The sequence below is a fragment of the Hemitrygon akajei genome, chromosome 4 (genome assembly GCF_048418815.1).
Source record: "Hemitrygon akajei chromosome 4, sHemAka1.3, whole genome shotgun sequence".
Classification (NCBI taxonomy): domain Eukaryota; kingdom Metazoa; phylum Chordata; class Chondrichthyes; order Myliobatiformes; family Dasyatidae; genus Hemitrygon; species Hemitrygon akajei.
Window position 1 is genome coordinate 174,760,429 of NC_133127.1, and position 10,029 is coordinate 174,770,457.

Consider the following 10,029-nt stretch of genomic DNA (forward strand, 5'->3'; position numbering starts at 1 on the left):
CCGACATTGAGCGTGAGGTTGTTGTTGCGACCCCTCTCAACCAGCCGACTTTTCTCACTCCCGTACGCCATCTCATCGCCACCTGAGATTCTACCAACAATAGTGGGGTCATTGGCGAATTTCGAGATGGCATTTGAGGTTCTACTGAGCCACAGTCGTGAGTGTAGAGAGAGCAGAACATTGATAGGTTTTGCTGGGGAGCGGTGGTCAGGGGAGAGCAGGTGATCTGGGCTGGAGGGTTGAGGGTATTTCTGGCAGAGTTGGGAAGAGAACGTGTAACCAGTGGTGGAAGGTGGGTGGGAGGAAAGTGGGGAAGGAATTCCAAGGTGGGGGTGTAGCAGAGTTACAGAAAGGCAGAGTCCACGGTGCCAGAGGGGTGAGGTGGTGTAAAATCAAAGGTGGGGAAGAGCGTGATGAAGTAGGGCTTTGATGCAGGATGGGTTGAGTGTGACAGTGCACACTCCTGGTCATCTTGCATGGGTGGACGTGTGTATCTTGACTCCTCAGCCAGGAGGAGCGGACATAGTGCAAGTAGAAGAGCAAATACGAGGAGTTTTAATTTTAAAGTGAATGGAGGAAGGTATGGGGGATGTCAGGTGTAAGGTTTTTACTCAGGGAGTGGTGGGTGTGTGGAATGCTGTGCCAGGGTGCTGGTAGAGGTAGATTCATTAGGGAGAGTTAAGAAACTCTTAGATAGACACATGCTTGATGAAAATGCAGGGCTATGAAGGGGGAAATGGTTCAGTTGGTCGTAGAGTAGGTTATAGGTTTGGCATTGTGCACCGAAGGGCCTGTACTGTGCTGAAGTGTTCTAGAACGGGTTCACAGTGCAGGAGAGTAAGAAGGGTTCTAAAGTAAGGAGAAAAGGAAGAGGACGGAGAGCAGGGCCTCAGGTGTGGAAGAGGAGCAGCTCAGGATTCCAGCGCGGGGGAAGAGTAAGGGCAGATCAAAAACACAAAGCACACTGTGGATACTGGGGTCAAAGCAACAACACGCTGGAGGAACTTAGCAGGTCGGGCAGCATCCGTAGAAACGAGCAGTCAACGTTTCGGGCCGAGACCCTTTGTCAGGGCAGATCAATGTTTGAAGGTGAAAGAGCAAAGCAATGTTCAGAAGCTTAGCTGATCCCATTGAAATGCGGCTGGAGTTTGACTGGGGGGGGGGGGTGGTGGGGGGTGGAATTGCTGAATTGTTGCAATTATTAACCCAATACTCAATGGTTTGGAGGTTGCGAGGGTTGACACTTGCATTTCCTAGGTGTGAACTCACCAGGTGATGAGCTGGGCCTGGAGATTTGGCCCAGTGGGGAGGGGAAGGAGGAACAACAAACTCACATTCTTGTACCAGAACCATTATCACATTTTTTGTAAATCCATAAGGAACAATTTACACACTGCCAAATCTCTAAAATACCACTTAATCTGTAATTCTCCTGGTGATCTTTGTTCCTGACCAGGTTTAAAGATGGAATTGAGGAATAAGAAAGGTATGGCACAGGTTAATGGATTATGTTACAGACCACCCAACAGTCTGTGGGATTAAGGAACAAATTTGTATAGAGATCGCTGACATTTGCAAAAAACATAAGGTTGTGATAGCAAACACGAGGAAATCTGCAGATGCTGGAAATTCAAACAACACAACACAAAATGCTGGTGGAACACAGCAGGCCAGGCAGCATCTATAAGGAGAAGCACTGTTGACGTTTCGGGCCGAGACCCTTCGTCAGGACTAACTGAAAGGAAAGATAGTAAGAGATTTGAAAGTAGTGGGGGGAGGGGGAAATGCGAAATGATAGGAGAAGATCAGAGGGGGTGGGATGAAGCTAAGAGCTGGACAGGTGATTGGCAAAAGTGATACCCAGCTGGAGAAGGGAAAGGATCACGGGATGGGAGGCCGTGGGAGAAAGAAAGGGGGGGGAAGCACCAGAGGGAGATGGAGAACAGGCAAACAACTAAATATATCAGAGATGGGGTAAGAAAGGAAGGAGGGGCATTAACGGATGTTAGAGAAGTCAATGTTCATGCCATCAGGTTGGAGGCTACCCAACTGGTATATAAGGTGTTGTTCCTCCAACAATCCCTTAATAATCCTATATGTTTCAATCAGATCCTCTCTCATCCTTCTAAATTCCAGTGTATACAAGCCCAGCCGCTCCAATCTTTCAACATATGACAGTCCCGCCATCCTAGGAATTAACCTCATGAACCTACGCTGCACTCCCTCAATAGCAAGAATGTCCTTCCTCAAATTTGGAGACCAAAACTGAACACAATACTCCAGGTGTGGTCTCACCAGGGCCCTGTACAACTGCAGAAGGACCTCTTTACTCCTATACTCAACTCCCCTTGTTATGAAGGCCAACATGCCATTAGCTTTCTTCACTGCCTGCTGTACCTGAAAGCTTACTTTCAGTGACTGATGAACAAGGACATCTAGATCTCATTGTACTTCCCCTTTTCCTAACTTTCATTCAGAAACACCATTCAGATAGTAATCTGCCTTCCTGTTCTTGCCACCAAAATGGATAACCTCACATTTATCCACATTAAACTGCATCTGCCCACTCACCCAACCTGTCCAAGTCACCCTGCATTCTCCTAACATCCTCCTCAAATTTCACACTACTACCCATCTTTCTAAATTGGAGAAAGGCCAATCTTGATGGTATAAGAAATTATCTGGCAAGTGTGGATTGGGACAGGTTGCTTTCTGGGAAAGGTGAACTTGGTAAGTGTGAGGCCTTCAACAGTTACATTGTGAAAGTACAAAATTTGTATGTTTCTGTGAAAATAAAAGGGAAGGATAACAGGTCTATGGAACCTTGGTTTCAAGAGATATTGAGGCCCTGGTTAAGTTAAAAAAAAGGAGGTGCATTGCAGATATGGGCAATTAGGAACATTTGAGGTACTTAAAGAGTATAAGAAATGCAAGAAAACACTTAAGAAAGAAGTCAGGAGGGTTAAAAGAAGACATCAGGTTACCCTGGCAGACAAGGTAAAAGAAAATCATAATGGATTCTAAGTATATTTTAAGAGCAAAAGGATTGCAAGGAACAAAACTGGTTCTCTGGAAGATCAGAATTATAATCTATGCATGGAGCATAGATCTTAAATGGACTTTTTGCATGTGCATTTTCTTGGGAGATGGGCACAGAGTCCAATGAAGTGAGGCAAAACAGCAGTGAAGTCATGGACACTATATCGATTACAGAGGAAGAGGTGTTTGCTGTCTTGAAGCAAATTAGGATGGGTAAATCCCCAGGGCCTGATGTTGTTTCCTAGGACCCTGTGGGAGGCAAGTGCTGAAATTGCAGGGGCCCTAGCAGAGATATTTAAATCATCTTTAGCAACAGTTGAAGTACCAGAGGATTGGAGGATAGCTGATGTTGTTTGGCTCTAAAAATAAACCAGGAAATAGTAGGCCAGTAAGCCTGACATCAGCAGTGGGATAGTTATTGAAAGCTATCCTAAGGGACAGGATTATGAGTATGGACTGATTAGGGATAGTCAGCATGGCTTTGTCTAACCAATTATAAAGGTTTTTTAAGGAAGTTACCAGGAAAGTGGATGAAGGCAGACATCCCATCTCTCCCGGAAGTTTTGGGAGTCTCCCATACATTGGTAGTGGCTCCTTGACGCCTGCAAATTATATGCAATATCCCAGGAATCGAATTATTGGAGAGGGAGAGCAAGCATCCTGATTGGTCTCTCTTCGTGCTAAGTAGACCTATCAGTGTTCTCTGTGGGCGGGCTTTACAGTCAACCTCAAAAATAATGACAGTGTTGGTCACTGCACTGTTTGCAACAGTGACTTTTCTATTGCCCATGGTGGGTTAAAATGTAAAAGACATGTTGAGGTGAGTTTAACAGGTGTCATTCGTTCATTAGCATAGCTAACATTATTTAAACTAGCTGGCTAGCTGCTAAGGGGCTACTCTATTGATGTCCTACGTGATGAGGCCAAACTCCCTGTAGACTTGCTTAAAGTTGTAATAGAATAAAAAAAACTCCATGATAATATAATATAATATAATATAAATACATATTTTATAGACAATAGACAATAGGTGCAGAAGTAGACCATTCGGCCCTTCCAGCCTGCATCGCCATTCTGAGATCATGGCTGATCATCTACTGTCAATACCCTGTTCCTGCCTTGTCCCCATATCCCTTGATTCCCCTATCCATAAGATACCTATCTAGCTCCTTCTTGAAAGCATCCAGAGAATTGGCCTCCACTGCCTTCCCAGGCAGTGCATTCCAGACACCCACAACTCTCTGGGAGAAGAAGTTTTTCCTTAACTCTGTCCTAAATGACCTACCCCTTATTCTCAAACCATGCCCTCTGGTACTGGACTCTCCCAGCATCTGGAACATATTTCCTGCCTCTATCTTGTCCAATCCCTTAATAATCTTATATGTTGCAATCAGATCCCTTCTCAATCTCCTTAATTCCAGCGTGTACAAGCCCAGTCTCTCTAACCTCTCTGCGTAAGACAGTCTGGACATCCCAGGAATTAACCTCGTGAACCTATGCTGCACTTCCTCTACAGCCAGGATGTCCTTCCTTAACCCTGGAGACCAATGTCACATTTAATGTCACATTTTCTGCATATACCCAAATAGGTTTACAGATTAGACAAAGTATTACATACTCCCTTGGAGGTCAACTGGAGGGGGGTGAGATATGGGGTTGCAGGGGGCAGGGGTGCTACCTCCCTGAAATGAGTTTTTGCAGGGTGGGATGTCGGTGAAGGCAGGACAGTGGATATTGTCTACACAGATCTCAGTAAGGCAAGGCCCTGGATGCAAGGGTGGTCAAAGAGGTTCAGTTGCTTGGCATTCAGGATGAGGTACAAATTGGATATTGGTTTTGTGGGAGAAGTCAGAGAGTGGTAGTAGGTGGTTGCCTCTCTCATTGGAGGCCTGTGACTAGCGATGAGCCACAGAGATCGATGTTTATCATCAATATCAATGATCTGGATTATAATATGGTTAACTGGATCAGAAAATCTGTGGATGACACCAAGATTGGGGGTGCAGTGGACTGTGAGGAAGACTATCAGAGCTTGCAGTGGGATCTGGACCAGTTGGAAAAAATGGCTAAAAAATGGCAGATGGAATTTGATGCAGACAAGTGTGAGGTGTTGCACTTTGGTAGGACCAAACAGGGTAGGTCTTACACAGTGAATGGTGGGGCACAGAGGAGTGTGGTAGAACAAAGGGATATGGGAATTTTTTTCTTTAGGCCTCCGTTAGTCTCGATAGACCATGAATTTGCACCTTGGAAAGTTTCCAGGACGCAAGCCTGGGCAAGGTTTTTTTTTAATGGAATACCGGCAGTTGCCCAAGCTGCAGGTCTCCCCTCTCCACGCCACCAATGTTGTCCAAGGGAAGGGCATTAGGACCCATACAGCTTGGCACCAGTGTCGTCGCAGAGCAATGTGTGGTTAAGTGCCTTGCTCAAGGACACACACGCAGCCTCAGCCAAGGCTCGAACTAGCGACCTTCAGATAACTAGACGAATGCCTTAACCACTTAGCCACATGCCAACACCATATGGGAATACAAGTCCATAATTCTTTGAAAGTGGTGGCACAGGTAGATAGACCATAAGATATAAGAACAAAATCAGGCCAGTTGGCCATCAAGTCTGTTCTGCCATTTCATCATGGCTGATCCAATTTTCCTCTCAGCCCCAATCTCCTACCTTCTCCCCATATCTCTTCATGCCGTGACCAATCAAGCACCAAGAATAGGGTCATAAGAAAGGCTTTAAGCATATTGGCCTTCATAAATCACAAATTTCACGTACAGTAGATGGGATGTTATGTTGAAATTGTATAAGGTGTTGGTGAGGTCTAATTTGGAGTGATGTGTCACATAATTTTGTCACTTATGAAAAGATGTCAATAAGATTGAAGGAATACAGAAAAAATTTAACAAGGATATCGAAGGACCTGAGTTATAGGGAAAGATTGAATGGGTTAGGGTTTTTTTCCTTGGAACTTTGAACGCTGAGGGGAGATTTGGCATGCAAAATTATGATGGGTATAAATAGAGTTATTGAAAGCAGGCTTTTCATACTGAGACTGGGTGCAATACAAGTAGAGGTCATGGGTTAAGGTGAAAGTGGAAAAGTTTAAGGGGAACATGAGGGGAGACTTCTTCACTCAAGATCTTAGTGTTGAAGAGGTTGATTGTATAATTACATGGATGGTAGGGGTACGGAGGGCTATGGTTCTGGTGCATATTGATGGGAGTAGGCAGTTCAGCAAACATGAGAAAATCTGCAGATGTTTTCCTGTCTTGACAGATATTTCCTCCTGTCTGGCCTGCTGAGTTCCTCCAGCATTTTGGATGTGTTGCTTTAAATGGTCCTGTGACTGACAAGATGACCCAAAGGGCCTGCTTGTGTGCTGCATTTTTCTATAACTCTTATTACTAAAGCAGCCATGTGGAAGCTGTAACTGGGAAATCTGGTTTGCAGGTGACACCACTGTTACGGGCCACATCTCAATTAATGATGAGTCAGAGCAGTTGAAGGAAATAGAGAGCTTAGTTGTGACAACAACATTTTCCTCAAATTCAGCAGGAACTCAGCAGGTCAGGCAGTGTCAATGGGAAAAAAATAAAGACTTCAGCAAGAGGAGTGGTGCACGTGCTCCTGTCTACACCAGCAGTGCTGAGGTTGAGAGCTTCAAGTTCCTAAGTATGAACATCACCAATAGCCTATCTTGGTCCAACCATGTTGATTTTCACAGTCAAAAAAGCTCATCAGCACCTCTCCAACTTCCTCAAGAGGCCAAATAAGTGAGGGGAAGGAGTTGTCTGATATGAAATGTCCAATGGGTCCTTCACTGGGTGATGGAAATTCTGAACTGGTTTCAGTAAGTATGTCACTGGTAGGTAAATGCCCAAGTGTACCGGCAGAGAGCCAAAGTTATTGTAGACTGAAGATGTTCTCCGGAGTCAATCCCATCCCCAGTTTGGAGGAAGAATATGTGACGTGGGTGGAGCAGACATCTCAGTTACTGGATGAGTGGCAGTGCTCAGATAATGTGAAAAGACAGTGACTGGTAGAGAATCCAAAAGGTCTGGCTGATGAGATAAGAAGGTCTCAAAGAGTCAGGAAACCCTCAGATAGGCTGGCATATGATGCACTGGGGAAACAGAGCATTGCGTCTATCCCAATAGTGAGATATGTTACTGCCACTTACAAATGGATTGGGGGTCTTGAAATGATTTGATAAGTTCCAAAGTCATGAGGTCATGATTATTTTTGGTTGGGGTGGGGAGAATGTAATGTCCTTATTAAGATTTCTACTGCTATGCCGTGGGGCATTTCACTTAGTAGCTATCTGTAAAAACAGTGTCTCCTGCTGGTAGAATGTTTCGGTTTCGGCTGAAGATAAGAGGCTATGATGTTCAACTTAGGAATGTGGTGTCAGCCAATCAGGATGGTGGAATTGGGTGAAGCTTCTAGAGACAGCTGGGCAGAGAAAAAATTGTGGTGGACTCTGGTGAGGTTTGAGGTCTTTTGGCAGGACATGAGGAGAAGAGAAGATTGGGAGAGATGGCCATAGGATTCGATCCAACTGGAAGACGTGACTGCAAGGAGTGCTTCACAAGACAAAGGAGAGGAGTGCTGAAACTGAAGGAAGCTGGAATCACTGAGATGAAGGAGTTCAAGATGAAAAGCTCCTCCAGTGATTGGCGATGAGAACTCAGCTTTTGGAAGATAGCAGCTCTGATGGTCAAGTGCTCATTGAGACTGGTTTAACTGTAATGGGCCCTTTTATTTATCTTACTCTTAATAATTGTCTGATAAAGCTGAAGTTAGTTAATATACTTTCTTTATAATTTTATGCAATGTACAATCTGTTATTTCTTGTCAACCAGTTTGCTTTAATTGGAACATCAAGGCATTCCTGTTTAGTTGAACCCCAAATCACACTGACCCTAGACGTATATTTGTTTGGGAAAGGTGGCCTTCTTGCCATTGAGTCAGATGGTTGTTAGCAGGGATAGCTATTGAGCGAAGTTTGCATACAAGCCCAGAGAGGGGGTTACACACAGGTCCCTACTACCAAATGCATCTTTACCTCCCACCCCCTCTCTCTACCTTCCTCAGGGATCACTATTATTCCCTTGTCTATTCGTCCCTACCCACAAATCTCCTTCCTAGTATTTATTCCTGCAAGTGGCAGAACTGCTACACCTGCCTATTCACCTTCTCCCTCACCTCTGTTCAAGGCTACATGCAAATCTTTTGGGGTCATCTACTGTATCCAATGCTCCCTATGCAACCTCCTGTACATTGGTGAGACCCAGCATAGATTGGGGGACTGCTTTGTCAAGCACCTCAGCTCTACCCACAAAAATCAGAATTTCCCAGTGGCCAACCATAATTCCTATCCCCATTCCCATTCCGACATGTTGGTGCACGGCCTCCTCTTCTGCCACGATGAGGTCACTCTCAGGTTGGAGGAGCAACACCTCATATTCCACCTAAGTAGCCAAATGGCATGAACATCGATTTCTCCAACTTCTACAAGGCCAGGCAGCATCTATGGTAAAGAAGTACAGTTGACGTTTCGGACCGAGACCATTCAGCAGGACTGGATGCTGCCTGGCTGGCCGAGTTCTTCCGGCATTTTGTGTGTGTTGCTTGGATTTCCAGCATCTGCTGATTTTCTCTTGTTCTCCAGCTTCCGGTGATCTTCCCCTCCCTCTTTTCTCTTCTTCATTTGACCACTCTTACCTCTTCTCCTCACCCACCTGTCACCTCCCATCGTGCTCCTGCTCTTTCCATTTCTCCCATGATCCACTCTCCTCTCCTATCAGATTGCCTCTCCTCTAGCCTTCCCCCTTTTCCACTGATCACCTCCCAGCTTCATAGTTCATTCCGCCCTCCCCCATTCACCTATCGCCTTCTAGCTTGTCCTCCTCCTCTTCTCATTCTGGCTTCTTCGCCCCGCCCAACCTCATCTCCTTTCCAAACCTGACTGGCCCAAAATGTTGATGGTTTATTCATTTCCATAGTTGCTGTCTGACCTGCTGAGTGCCAGCAACATTTGTGTGTGTAACTTTTGACCTCATAATCTATTTCTCCTGCAATACCATTTTTTCCACTGTATATTTGTACATGTGACAATAATAAACCAATACCAATATCAAATATAAAATTCTTTATTCACTCAGGGAGCCTTCAGGAGAAATGTCCAAGGGCATACAAGAGTATCTCACATTCTTGACGTTCTTTATACATTAGTAGTAGTGTGATCACTCGAGCAAAATGGTGCCAGTGAACCGCAGCAACATTCTGTGAGCTATGTAGAAGATACAGGAGCCTCAGGACTTACACCACCAGGTTCCGGAACAGTTATGACCCCTCAACCATCAGGCTCTTGAACTAAAGTGGATAACTTCACTCAACTTCACTTGCCCCATCATTGAGATGTTCCCACAACCTATGGATTCAACTTCAATGACTCTTCATCTCACGTTCCAGATATATATTGTTTATTTATTTATTATTATTATATCTTTCTTTTTTTGTATTTGCAGCTCATTGACTTTTGCTCATTGGTTGAACACCCAAGTTGGTGTGGTCTTTCATTGTTTCTATTAGGCTTGTGTTTCAATTATGGATTTATTGAATATGCCTGCAAGAAAATGAATCTCAAGATGGTATATGGTGACATTGATGTATTTGGATAATAAATTTACTTTGAACTTTGAACACTAGTCGAATATGATGTTCTCCTAAGAGGTTCTCTATTGTTGTGGCTGTAGAGGCTGATCCAGGATCCTCATATTCTCACAATCCTACCCTCTTCACCACTTCTTTACCACAGGACAGAACCCCACTGTATAACTTTGTTTAACGTGGAAAGGCAGCCACCACATGATCCTTGACAGATCGGGGTCAGGGTCCAATGACATGGAATGCAAGACAGCCGGGGGCACTTCACTGCTGCAGCTTTCCTCCGCCTGCACTGCTGCCACCTCCACCATTGCTGTC